We start from the raw sequence: 14,333 nt of genomic DNA on the forward strand, positions 1-14,333 counted from the left end.
AATGCTTTAAGGTAAAAAGAAAAAGGAATATACAGAAATAATGCTTTGAATACTTCACATTTCATAGCAGATTGAAACTTCACAGGTTCTCACAGTGTAGCCGTGGCTCTGGCCATACTGACTTACTTTTTTTTGATCTGACATTCCTCCTACTTCCTTCATATTTTCCTTGGAAGGGAAGTGGCTGAACCACATGTTATCAATGAACTTGCAGCATATTTTAGGGACTGACATTCCTTTATAACAAACTGGTTTTGAAGCATTATCTTTTTAAATTATCAAGCTACAGGAATCTGAAATTCTGTGTTCTGCTGTGAACTGCACTTATGTTACAATAATACTGTAGAGCACATAAGTATAATCTTTGTTTACTGAGGTCAATTATATGTTCTTAATTATTCTATTCATTTCCTCTACATTCAGCAGATAAAACATCCTGTGGCATATTATCCTCAAACAAAGAAGGGGACTGGAGTAAACTGTTACAACTAGGACATTTCTTGAAGTGTCTTCCAACACACTTATGAGATCAATCATAATGTTTACATATACTCAAGCACTTTGAAATCTCAAGCTGTATTAACCAGCTGTCATTTTGATGTCAAACTCCGGTCACTTTAATGTGAAATAAGGGTCAGCACATGATTTTTTGCTATTAGTAAAATCTTTCTTAGCTACTGAACTCTTATTAAACCAAAAAACTTGAAGAACTCTGTGTGAACGTGAAAGTTTGTCACTCTCACCAACAGAAGTTGGTCCAATAAAAGATATTACCTCATCCACCTCATCTCACTAATATCCTGGAACCAACACGGCTACAACAACGTACCTTACTGACACTCTTAAGAATTCTTCAGTGACATTTTGTTAGTGCTATTATATGAATAAAAAAAAATTTTGGACTAATAAAACCAAACAAACAAAAAACCCCAACAAATCAACAACAACAATTATTTAAATGCTAAGGGTCTGACTTAAAATCATTATAAAGACATTTTCAATTAATACTAAAAACCTTTTTTCCTTTTAGCCATATTTTCAGAGGCCTCAAACAAAAGTTAATGGTCTCAATTCCATAATTACTGGGTGAATTTCTATAGCCTGTGTTATGCAGAAGGTCAGGCCAGATGGCCATTAGCCATTCTGGCTTTAACATTTATGAATCTATGATCCTAGTCTCTATTAATGTGTCTGTGCTTTGTCATCACTAAATTTCTGTGTGCATCAGAACTCTGATATGTACTTGCAAACTGCATTTTTCTGCTACTGCTGGGTAGCCATCAAATTACACATTTTTGCATGTGCAAAACACCCTTCAGACTGAAAAAATTGTGGCTATATTTAAAATTTTGGCTTTGAAAGTTTCATCTTAAAATACTATGCCCTGATGCCATGAAGGAATTCTACTAACACTGGGAGAATCACCAGGAAGCAACTAAAGATCTCAGTTCAGGAAAGAATCCCTTTTCAGGAAGCGTGCTTAAGCATGTGCTCAATTGCAACCACATGCTTAAGTCTTACTACAGCCTTAGCAGAGGCTTTCTACTTGGACTAAACACTATATAATCTTTAAATTCAAAAATATTTTGCTTTGTAAAAAAACCTAATATTAGAAATATTTAGATGAAATGTAAAACATTTTCTTTTTGTATTTAAATATCCCCTTGCCTTTTTTCGTAACCCAAATATAACAATACTGTATTTAAATGCATGAAGACAAGTACCTGAAGTTGCTAGAAGGGATTTAGAAACGGATATTGATTGATCTTTTAATTTTCAGAGCACAGAGAAATAAAAAGGAATAACCAAAGAATACATGGTAAAAAGTAAGGCAGATAAAGATATTGGTTTTGTCTTTAAGATATTGGTTTTGTCTTTATAAATAACTTTTTATTTGACAGTATCCTTTTAATCACACTGAGAGCAGCCTCATTTAAATCCAGTCTGAGCCTGTGTATAAACTGACAAACTAAAGCTAATGATCAGCTGAAGTGTGCAATAAAGAAAAATAAGTAACAAATCAGGATCTAACTTCTTCAATATATCACCTATAGGTTGTAATTTCAAACTTTTCAATGGCCTGAGAAAGAAAATCAAATGTAATTCTGATAATGTGAAATTAAAATTTGTATTTAGGTAGCATTACTGATGTATCATATTTGCATCTGCAAACATTCTTTAAAGAAGCATTAGGCTTTAAAAAATAAAGATTAGGAAGAATATGTTAGGAATTTTAACTCAATCACTTTTCATTATGGAGGTTTACATTTTTAAAAGATGCTGCTCTTCCAACATTATCTTTGACAGATCTAACACCTTTTATTTATTTTAAAGTATAGGAACACATACACAAGCAAATTCCAACACACAGGCAACATTCCTATATCTTCTTCTCTGACACTGGTTTTTGCTATGGAATTCCAATCTCTTTCCAAATCAGCATAACTACTTATTGCACACCTGTCTTATTTTAAAGTCTATACTGATTTTAAACAATGTAAACCGCCATAGAAGAAAAAGTTTATTTCAATAATCACTTACTGATCAGAAATTATAATGGTTTTTGCTATTATGAATATCTATATTTTTTTACTATCCCCTAAGTCAATCTGTAGCTATGTATTACATCCCAAAAAAAACCAACCAAACAAACAAACACACCCTACAGGAACGTTAAGGTTGCAAAAGCAAGCACTCAAAAGTTAGGAAACATCAGAACTAAAGGGCGCAAATGTTTCACAGCAACAGCAAAAAGCACATTGCCAACACTAGGGAGATCCCACAGGCAAATTCCAAGTCCCTGCTCCAGATCATGAAAGCTCTGGAGCTTCTCAAGAAACCTGTTGTAAGAATTTTTTTAATTAGATAAAACTATGTATTTTCCCCTAATCTAGACCTCAGAAACTTCCTCAAAATATTCAGCCTTATGCAAATACCCAGCTTGGAAAATTTGGACCTGAGTGGTTTACATTTGACAAATTTATTAAAAAACTGGAAACAGAATTCTAAATTAAAAGTGTTGGGCAATTTTAACTAGAGGTGTCACTATCTGCACTGCCTATAATTTATATTGCTCTCACAACTGTGTTATCTCCAATAAGAAGAACAATTAGTTTAGCATTAGAAAAGAGGGATGGGAATCTAGAATTCTGATTTCTATTCCTCCTTCTTGCACTGAGATTCTCTGTATTAGCTCATCTATAAACCAGAAAAAAACATTTTCATATCTCATTAGATTTCGCAAAGCACTTTGTGATGAAAGGTGCCATAAGTAAAAGGTATTACTTTGGCACAGAAGTGTGCATGCAGAAACACGCACTATAAAGTAACATCAATCTGCAATACAGATGGGAAAAGGAAGAAAAAAAAAACACTTTTCCAATTACTTTTCCTTTTACACATCTGGTATAGACTAACTCAATACACTATCTCTGTGTGTCTCCTACAAAGAATATTTTCTAAATGTGATAAAGAAATAGAAAGAAAAACTTCAATTCAGATCAAATCACCTTTTGAGTTTAATAATGTAACCTCTCTTCTTTTTGGACCCAAAGGATTCTTATTTGTTGCCTTTTTCAGTAATTTTTCATTAGACTTGATATCCATAAAATATATAATTTGTTTGGCAGTATTACTGTAGCCATTACTCCTCCTCCTGTCATATAAGACTAAGTTTCCTTCACTTGGTTTATATACCGGGATTCTAGTCTGGGTTTACTATATGGGGTGAAATCCTTTCCCCATTGAAGTCAATGACAAAACTCCCATTGACTTCAATGGGACCAGCATTTCACTGATGGACTTTAAATCCTTATTACTTTGTCTTATCACATGCTGCATTTAAATTCTTGCCCTGCTTCCGCAGACTGGATAGCAATACTGTATTACCCATTGCTAATCTCTTTGCTACTTAAAAGAATAAAATATCATCTCTCTTCAGATACCAGTTCTCTTTTGATATCAAAGTTCAGGAGAGTGCAAGTAAGAGATTTTCCCCATGAAGGCTGAAATATCACCCATTTGCCTTATTTTCAGGCATTCCTAAGATTCCAACATTACCTCTGTGGATTTGACACTCAACTTTCTTCCTGAGTCTGTTTTCTTCCATCAGGTTATTCTAAAATAGCTTCTTGAAAAGGTTGATGCTTTGGAGTTTTTGTATTTTGGAACTAAGCGTTTTTCCAAGATGTTACACTGGGCTGAAACACCATATATATTTCCCTGCAAAGCTATTTAGGCATTGTGGCAAGCAGCTGGCTCCCCTCTAGTGGGTCTCATGCTTGTACTGTTTGTAGTGGGCCAGGGTGTCTCCAGTCACCCCATCCTTCCCCAAGGAGGGGGTAGGGACCCGGGCCGACCCGCTCCTCTGGGTCCCAGCCCAGGGGCCCTATGAGAAGCAGCTATGTGCTACTGGCACCGTGTTCCCAGCTGCACTGTCTTCCCCGGGCTAATTTCCCCCCTCCTTCTGGCTTCTTGAGCCTGGTACCTTCCTTCTGTCCACAGAACTCTGCACTCCGATCTGCTCCTCCACTCCACTCAGCACTCCACTCCACTCCACAGCACAGCACTCCTACTCCTCCAGCTGGCGCCCTGACTGTTTGGAGCAGAGGGCTTTTATCAAGCATCTGGCTAGTCCTTAATTGGCCTCAGCTGCTCCTAATTGCCCCCTAATGGCTCTTAGCTAGTCAGCAGGGAACAGAGCCCTGAGCATTCTGGGGCTCACATACCTCTCTTCCACCACTCTCCTACTGTCCTCTGCCCTCCCTATATCACAGTATCTTTAATTATAACATTTTAAAAATCATTAAAGAAATAAAATATTTCTTTACTAGAATTGTATTTGATTGAAATGGTTATCAGTGAGAAACAACTGGAGTTAGGCAGATGAATGACTGGAAGCCTGAGGTCTAGGCCTTAAGATAACAGAGCTCTTCAAGGTTTGAATTCTCCTTTAGATATCTGAACACTTAAAAACATAGTGTTTTCAAAAAACAGTTTAAACACAGGAGAGTGGAATATGAATGCATATTCTCACAAAGGAAAAAATTAGTTTGAAAGTGATATCAAGCCAAAACTGTGGAACGAAGTACTCACACATTTTGGAAATGTTTCAAATCTGGACACAGATCCAAGTTTTGCAAATGATCCTATCTTAATAATGAGGCAATTAAACTTTTGGATTCTGAGCCTCTTTGTAAGTGAACCTACAGTGCCTACGATCAGGAGCCTCTCAAACAAACAATCACAGCTACACCAACTGCTGCTTGGGTCTACCCAATGCCCAACATATTTGCCTTTTCAAAGCACAAATCATCATATACAAACATGTAACCAACTACAGGTCCAAAACACAGAAATTAAAATCCTCTACCAACTAGAACATCACTATATAAACTCAACAGAGGGTAATCACCTTTTAAAAAATTATTATTGAACTGAATTATTGAATTGCATTGAAAATATTTTTTCAGTCATTTCTTGCAATGTTACAAACATTTTAAAATAAACAAAATCATATTGGATTACCTAAACTAGTACAGTACTGAGTATATTATTTATATTATTGCAGTGCCTACGAGCCACAGTCATGAATATTAACATGTACCCTGAAGCAAGTCTCTTTTTCTAACACAGTGACATCTTGTTCTTAGCTGCAGTTAAGCAATTAGTTGCTTTGAGGTCTTACTGGATGGTCATAATGCACCATTAACAAAAAACAACAGAAATATAGAGTACCTCTTAAATAAAGCAAATCTGGAAGTGATGTCTGAAGATGTGCCTTGCCCAAGCAATAGTCTTTACACAGATACGCAATGAAAGCTTTCACCTACTTCGAAATAGATATCACTATTGTACACCTATCGGTGACCACTAAGCAAACCAAAACCACAGTAGAAACTGTAAACGATAAAACCTTTCTTTAGATTAAAAAAAAATCCTGTCAAATCTACAGAAAATAGACGAAAAGCTAATAATTAATGATCACCTTTACAGCATCCAAAAGTATTAGGCTATTCACAGTAAAAACAGAAAGATATGGTCTCTGCCCCAGAGAGTTTACTAGTTTTAGATGTGTCAAGTGGGAATAACATACATTATGGAGGTGATAAGATGAAGAAATAAAAGGAGTTCCACCAAGGTGTAGAAATAAAAGGAATTCCTACTTTGTCCAAATGCACTCGATACCATTCACACATCAGCAGGAGATCTTACCACAATCTCCTGTGTTCTCTTGGTTATTAGACTTATAATGAAGAATTTTAGTAATACCTGGATCTTCCTTCTGAGCTGCCAAAATGTCTTCTCATGGAATAGGCTTTATAGTCGATTAAACGTCTATTGAGAAATTTTCCATTGCCAAAGTGTTGATAGTTGTTGTTGTCCTTCGTGACCGAAGATGATGCTGACAACAGCATCATGTCTTATAAGTACAATCATAACTAAAAAGGCAGATGAGTAAGTGGCAGTCCTTTCCACGTTGAGTGCATACGTAACTCAATATCAAAGAAGGGATCAGTCTGTGCCTGCTGAATCTGCCACTGTTTACAATTCAGTCTCTGTGCCTCAAAATCCATATGGTGAGTAATCTTGAACTGAGAAATCCCATCATTGACGGCTGTTCATCAGCGTGATCTACCTGTTACTAACGACTCCCAACCGCTGGCATCAAATTATGCTTCAGTGTGTCCTTGAAGTGTTTCTTCTGGACATCTCCTATAATTATCTCCACTTTCAGCTCACTGTACGGCAATTGCTTTGGCATTCTGGTTTCATCAATCCTCAACACATTACCAGTCAAATGTATTTCTGATGTGATGAGCATGGCTTCAATCCCTGTGGAGTGGCTACATTACAGAGCCTCATTATTTGTAACTTTATCCTGCCATTTGATGCTGAGTATGGCATGCAGATGTCATAAAATGAACTTCTCTAGTATCGTTCGACAGTTTGCTAGCCAGATAGCTGAATGCTGTTACAGACTTCTGCTGTGTGCTGCTGATGGTGACTTTTGGTTTTCTGTGCGCAGATTGATACATTACAGCCCGTACCTTTTTCCAGACTGTGAATCTGTCCGTAATCAATTGTATCTCTTCTTGAGTATGTGCCTCTACAGCACAGTAATTGGCATACAGCAGCTCATGAACAAAGACCTTAAAGACCTTCATAGAAGATCACTGCCTGTTCAGGTTGAATAATTTTCCAGAGGATCAGAAATGTATTCTGATACTGGCATTTAGGTCTCTTGTAGCATCATCATGCATTGTTACATAGAAGAGACTGAACATGATTGGATCAAATTATGCAGCCCTGCTTAATACCATTAGTGATAGGAAATGGGTCAGACAGAACACCATCTACACAGACTCATTGGCACATTCTGTCATAAAATAGCCTCAGATGGTTAGTGAATTTTTCTGGACAGTCAAACTTATGTAACAGTTGCCAAAGTCCAGGTCTGCTGGTTATGTCAAATGCTTTAGCTAGGTCAATGAAGACAGTGTAAAGATCTTGTTGCTGTTGTCTGCATTTCTCCTGCATCTGACAAGCTCGCAATATCATGTCTGCTGTTCCTTTTGTTGGCCTGAAACCATATTGGGACTCCAACAGCACATGATTAGCGATGTTGCGTAGCACACAATCAAAGAAATACTCTGTCTAAAACCTTTCCAGCAATGGAGAGTAATGAGATACCACAATAATTGCCACAGTTGGACTTTTTACCTTTCCTCTTGTATACGGTGACAATGGTGGTATGTTTGAAGTATTGTGGTATATCTTCAGTACTCCATATACTGAGAAAGAGTCCATGCAACCAACTCAGCAAGGCCTCACCTTCATACTTTCTCTTTTTAGTCCATTCTGTCATTTTTCCATATCAAGGGACATTCTGGATAAAGCACCTGCCTCCACTTTAGGTTTCCCTGGATGGACAGTATTTAACTTTGAAGTTAAGGCTAATTTGGCAGCACACTGGTGTGCTGTGACAGTCAGCCTTGCAGAGATGAAAACATAGGGTAAGGGGTTGTTCTGACTGCAAACCCTGAAGAACTGTGCATAGTAGAGGTAGTCATGAAATTTATCAGCTACAACCCATTTGAAAGACAGAAACTCCAGCTTCTCTGAATTAAGGTGGAATTCTTCTCAGCTGCAGTTAGTGTTCTTGACCCATAACCAATGACATTGTTATAATACAACATCTAGTCCTTTACTGAAAGAATCAACATGTGGGATAAAAGGCAAGCCAAAATTGGATAGGATATTATTAGTGGCTGTATCAGGCAGTCAATCAGCTGATTGACTCTTTGATGTTGCTCAGCCCAGGTAGTAACTAGCTGTTTGAAGGATATCTGTCTATAACCGTTCCCTTGTCCTTTGGTTTTCTTCTTTTTGAGTCAATTGTCGACAGTGTTTGTGTCTGATTCAAATGGAGCAGTCAACAAGTCAGACAATGGCTTTGCTATTTGAGAAAAGTCTTAAACTTTTGATAGCAGGTGAGGAAACCTAGAATCTTTCAAAGTTCCCCTATGGTGCTTGGTGATTCCTCTGGAAGAGCATAAAATAACCAAAGTGTCAGCAGGATCTCTCTTATAAACTTCAGCAGACACCACCATTCCCTGGTAACGTACCTCTCTCTAAAAGAAGTCCAATTTCAGGTTAATTCTCTGTTTCTGTAACTACTGCAATACTTTTCTTACATTCTCCATATGTTCTTCAAAAAGTACCATCATACTCAAAAATATCATTCAGATAGGGAATATATACCTCATCCCTAAGTTCCTTAAGTCACTCTTCCATATGCACCTGGAAGGCAGTAGGGGTGTATTTGTTAAACCAAATGGGATTCTAACTGATTCATACAGACCTCATGGTATAATGAAGCTGCGAGATGGCAGTTTTGTTCAGTCATGAACCCTTTCCTTGGTCTAAACCAGAGAACTAAGATTTGCCTCCTAGTCCATTCAGAACATCTTGCATTTGCGGGATGGTTTGTCTGTCTCATATGGTTTTGCTAGTTAATTCCCAAGAGTTGAAGCAGAGTCTTGGACTACTATCCTTGTTTCAAACAACTGGTGATGACTTTCACTTTGTGATCCATTCCCTTTTCAGGAGATCTTGCAGATATTCCTTTAACTCTTTAAATAGCAGATAAGACATTGAGATGTAAGCTTTTTGCACAGATTGCTGGCTTGTAGCTTGATATGCATTTGCAAACTGGGGATCCATCCCATGTCTCCATCAGATCTGGAAAGGCTTTGTACTCCTCTTTCAGCATCTGCTGGGCCATTTTTCTTCGCATCTCTCATAAATGGCTCAGGGTCACTGCTGGTTCAAAGAGATCTCAATCATCTGCTAAGAGGCTTGTTCTCTTTATTGACTTATTTCTTGATCTTTGTACTTCCATCTCTCTCTTTTGGCACTAATGCCACCTGTAAGGGTTTTATTTGCTGAGTATCCATTGGAATTTCAGATTTAATCTTCTATAAACTTCCCAGGACAGTTCATCTCTTCAAAATAATGTCACATTTTGAGTGGTTTAACCAGCAAGATCATCCTTTAGGTATTTTGACTAGTGTCTTATTTACGTCCAAATCCTCAAACCACAGAGCAGCAGAAACTGGTTCAAATACTTCAATTAAACTTTCAGTATCCAGGCCTGCATGAGCCCAACATGTTACATTTTAGCGGTTTTTCCTTCAGGGATAATGAATGAATGAATTTTAACCATGCACAAGTGTCTGAATTGTTGTTTCTGATGAAGTTCACAAGAGCTTCCTCTTTTGCCATACCAACATGAGGAAATACACATTCATATGGTTAATAAGGCTAAGTCCTGATGACTCATAAGATGAATTGCCGCAATGATGTCTGACTAGCTCCTCAATAACATTGTAGCCAATGATTACATTCTATAATTTGTCTGAACTGATTGGCACAGGAACAGTCAAGATGTCACAATTTTTGCTTAATTAAAACAGGAATTTAATCCACCCTTTGTAAGGGATTCGCGTTCTACTGACTGCTTTAAAAATCAAGCCTATTGTCCATTTCCAATAACTTCAAGCTTTCTAAGGAATGTTCCTGGGAAATTATAATTTTACTCACTGACTTGAGACCAGGCATACCTTTGCCCCAGTGTCCCATAAGTCTTGAGTTTTTACTTTATTGAGGAAATGCTGCACCTTAAATCTCTTTCCAACTAAATTACCTACTCTCTTTTGCTGCCTGGGTGTTAGATGCCAAATGTAGGCTACTCCTAGTAAATTAGATACAATGTTCTCAGGTTTATCTCCTGCTAATAGGACTTTAAGATCCACCTCAGTTTTGGCAGGCTCAGATCAAGTTTCCCCTTTATGGCGTTTCTGAGGCTGAGTCCTGGGCAAACTGGCCTGATTACAGCTTCCATTATCTCTGCCTCAGTGTACCCCTTTTGAATCCTACTTATCCTATTCCTTTTGCAGAGAGTTGCCAAAGTCTTATTTTTAAAAACCTGGTTTTGTTTTCTAGTGTGTGGATGACAGATTTTTCACAGGGGGTTGGGCTTTTAATTTCCTCCATGCTTTCTGAAGCTGTCTCAAGTAATTTTAATTTTTCAGCATACAGTTTCTGAATTGTCTGTATTTTAATTAATTCAGTTTGCTTCTTTTTTTTTTTTAGTACCGAGGTGTAAAATCTGATTTTTTAACTCCAGCAGTGTAAACAATTCCTGATCATCCATCTATTCTCTGGCAGCTTTTCCTGGAAGAGTCTACAGCAGCTTTTAGGCAGGTTCAGGCCTTGGGGAGGTCAGATCATTGCAATTCAATCTCTCCTGCCTGGTTCCCCAAATGTTAGGAAGTATGTAACCCACTGGTAAATGGGTTACAAATGTTAGAGCCTCTGAGCCAGTCCACAGAGGATCTAAATTGTTATGACCCCCAGCTGTAAAACCTTGTGTCTTTAGCTCAAACTGTAGCAGCTCATGATTTTAGCTCTGGAGGACTCTGGTTCAATCTCCACTGTGTCCTATGTAGGCCAAAAGCCTACATTCCGCCTCCCCCCTTTTTCTTTTTTTGGAGTGGGTGGAGGTGGGGGAGAGGAAGAGAAGCAGCTGGTCACCAGAGCTGACTTCTCTAACTTTTTTGACTGTTGGGGATGCTAGCAATGATTCTCTTTGCTCCTCAGAGCAGTAGAGAGAAGCTCGTTTGTGGTCTGTGGAGAAGAAGGGGGTGGAAAGAGGACAATTGTGTAATCTTCTGTATGCTAGAGATAAGAGTTTTAAGTAGTCTATAAGGGGGTTTAGCAGTGGGCACCCCTAGTCCTACAAGTACTGTAAAGCACTTAAGATCAACCAAGAAACTAACTCTAAGCCCTTCTCTATATACAGTGGGCTCAGTGGGTTATTTTACTAAACATTTATATTACATTTTTTAAATTATTTTATTTTATATACACAAGCAGCATGCAGTAATTTGCAAATCCACCCCATAATGGACACACTTTATAATGGTAAAAGAAACACATTACTGTGCCAAACCATTTCAGGAAAGAAGTGTTCTTTTCAAGAAGCTCTGGTAATGAAAGCTGTTAGGAGGGCAGGCAATCTCCCTGGATCACTCTCACACTCACAGCTCATTGTTAATCTCAAGGATTCTGATAATGTACATACTCCACCCGCACTTCATTATCCTGGGCAACTCGGCATTCTGGTCTTTTTTATTCTATGGAGAATTATTTGAAAGAAGAAACTGCAACATTATAACATTATAAAACACCAAGACTGCAGCCTGCAAACAGGGTTTTCTTATACAATAGTTGCTTTATATGATATGAAGCTCAGATTAAAACTTTGGAAAGAGGAGTGCAAGTCATATCTTAAAAACATTAAATTGTTTTAAAATCCAATCAGCCTTTCTTCATTCAGTGAATAAAAGACAGAGAAAGGCATATAGGAGACAATGTATATAGCCTACCAGCAATGTTACACTGCTGATGGTTATATTTATTAGCTTTTCATTCCATTAAACAATGCATAGGCTATTTGAAATAATGAAACTAAAGAATGAGTTCATGATTAAGTCTGAATTCCTTGTTTAAAATATTGTATGTTTGAAGACTCTAATAATAAAGCAAATACAATATTTTTACCAAACAACAATAAAAGGTAACCATTTTTTAATGGAAGCAAACTACATCTGCAATGAATTGCAAAACTATTATTAATTATTAATATCCCTAATATTTGCCAAGCCTTTCATATCATATATATGGAATATCCCCTTATTAGTCCTGCACTGTGTTCTAACTGGCAGAAAAATGTATTCTTATTTGCAGACAGTGACCACACACTGACCCTGCCTCTATAAACACAACTTTAATATCAACAAACACTGCATTTTCCCTATCTCCACACCACTGTAAAGGCAACAAGAAATTGTACAGAACTTTCACATGCACATACAAATATCTAATTTCTAATGTACTGAAAAACTGAGGTTGCATTAATCATTCAACTGCAAAGTATAAAAAATAAATCCTTGATTGATATTCCAAAGTTATCATGAAAATAGAAATGTTCTGGGCTAAATTCATGTAATTAAAATTTAAAGATTCGTGTATTCTGTAAATTTGATCTATTGCAAGTTACCTGGAAGCAACTGCAAAATTCAACAGATGTTTCGGATAAGCTCTAGTCTACTCCCCACAAGTAAATCACCCAAACAGCAAAACCTTAAAATTAATTAGTAAAAAAGTCTCTACATTCTTTAACTAATCTGACATGCCTGATTAAATCAGAAATAAGACTAATTAGCAGCCTTAATAGCACAGTATTAATGTTGAAGAAAAAATCCATGTATACCCGCTGTTACTACAGTGGAATCTGAATTACCCGATTTTTAAATTCAGGTGAGAAGGGAGGATAGTTTTTCAGTAAATAAAGCCCTATGTTAAAGAGTGCATCACTTTAAAGCTAGGATGCTACATTCTTCCCAGCATTTACAAAAAAAAGTAACATTTATAGGGAGTTAGAGAGTGTTGGTATGCAAATGCACACACTTATGAGTGTGTGTGTGTGTGTGAGAGAGAGACTAAATACAAATTGCAAACAGCATAAATTTTCTGTATTTGTGATTCTTATTTAGTAGCAGACTCAAAGAGTTTTTCTGCACCACCTCTGTAGTCCACGTGCAGACTGCGCTGTCACGGTCTGATAGAAGGCAAGCTGCAGGTATTATGAGTGGGGTTTGGGTTCTGGATTCACTGTCCAAGCCACAGACAGTGGTGACTGTAAAGCGCTCTGAAGTGTTACTGTCTAACTTCCTTATGTAGACCCAAACTTTGGTTTGGGCAGTGAATCCTGGGTGGCAAATCCAGGGCCCCAAACCCACTCAAAATCCTGGCAGCTTGCCTCCTATCAAACCTGGACTGTGCAGTCTGTGGGGGAGGATAAGCTGGAGGCCCTGGGGAAGTAGGAAGAAAGACCAGACAAGCAGCAGAAAAGCCACTTGTAACAACCCTATAGAGGCAATTATGCCAACCATAGCTCATTCCAAATATGTCCCAACATGCCCCAAATGCTGGGGAATGAGAGGGAGTTACTGTAGAACTGGCTACTCAGCCAGAGATTCTACCACGCAGAGAAATCCTCAGCTACCATTTCTAGAGCACTTTTACTACCGTTATGCACCACTCAGATGGTGCAAAGAGGCCACAGGATGGGACATACCTGGCCCTTTTTGTTAATATTACCACATATGACAATAACAATTACAGACCTGTATACTAAAGTCAAAAGAGAAATCAATAACACTTATCAGGAATTAATATCAAGGATTTTCCAGGACAAGAGGGTAACTAAGAGATAAAATGTATATAGTTTCGGAAAAAAAAAAAAAAGGTTCAGATGGCCACTGCATATACATACAAAATATGCTAAAAATATTGTCTTTCTAAAATGTTATAGTTCCGTGTCTTGCTGCCAGAATTTCTTGACACTCAAGCTCATTCTTAATATGTAGGACTGTCTTCTGAAGGAATATATTAAAGAACAAGTCAGTAAATAAAAATCCTGAACGAACAATCTTTCCTATCCATTACCAACATCCTGAAACGCTCATTAATGACATTAAATACAAAACTGACTGTTGTTATATGTAAAGAAGGTTTCACATGACTACTATAAAAATCCATCTTTAAGAAACTATTTCCCGCTGACATGTTATGAAATCTTTGCATTTTACCATTACCTCAGAAGCCAATGTAATGAATCAGGTTCTGGATAAAATGTACTGCAAGCTCATTAAATTCAAGTGTTAATAACAGATTAGTTTTATGCTGAATTAATACAATACACA

General features: G+C 37.4%; 1 protein-coding gene across 1 annotated transcript in view; it reads right to left on the reverse strand.

The window, feature by feature from the left end:
• The window catches only part of LOC137155515 (uncharacterized), a 103,364-nt gene that overhangs the window by 39,467 nt on the left and 49,564 nt on the right, over positions 1-14,333 (reverse strand). The window lies entirely within an intron of this gene.

The sequence above is a fragment of the Emydura macquarii genome, unplaced genomic scaffold, assembly GCF_026122565.2.
Source record: "Emydura macquarii macquarii isolate MOO-44397 ecotype Brisbane River unplaced genomic scaffold, CSIRO-AGI_Emac_v2 contig_1363, whole genome shotgun sequence".
Taxonomy (NCBI): domain Eukaryota; kingdom Metazoa; phylum Chordata; order Testudines; family Chelidae; genus Emydura; species Emydura macquarii.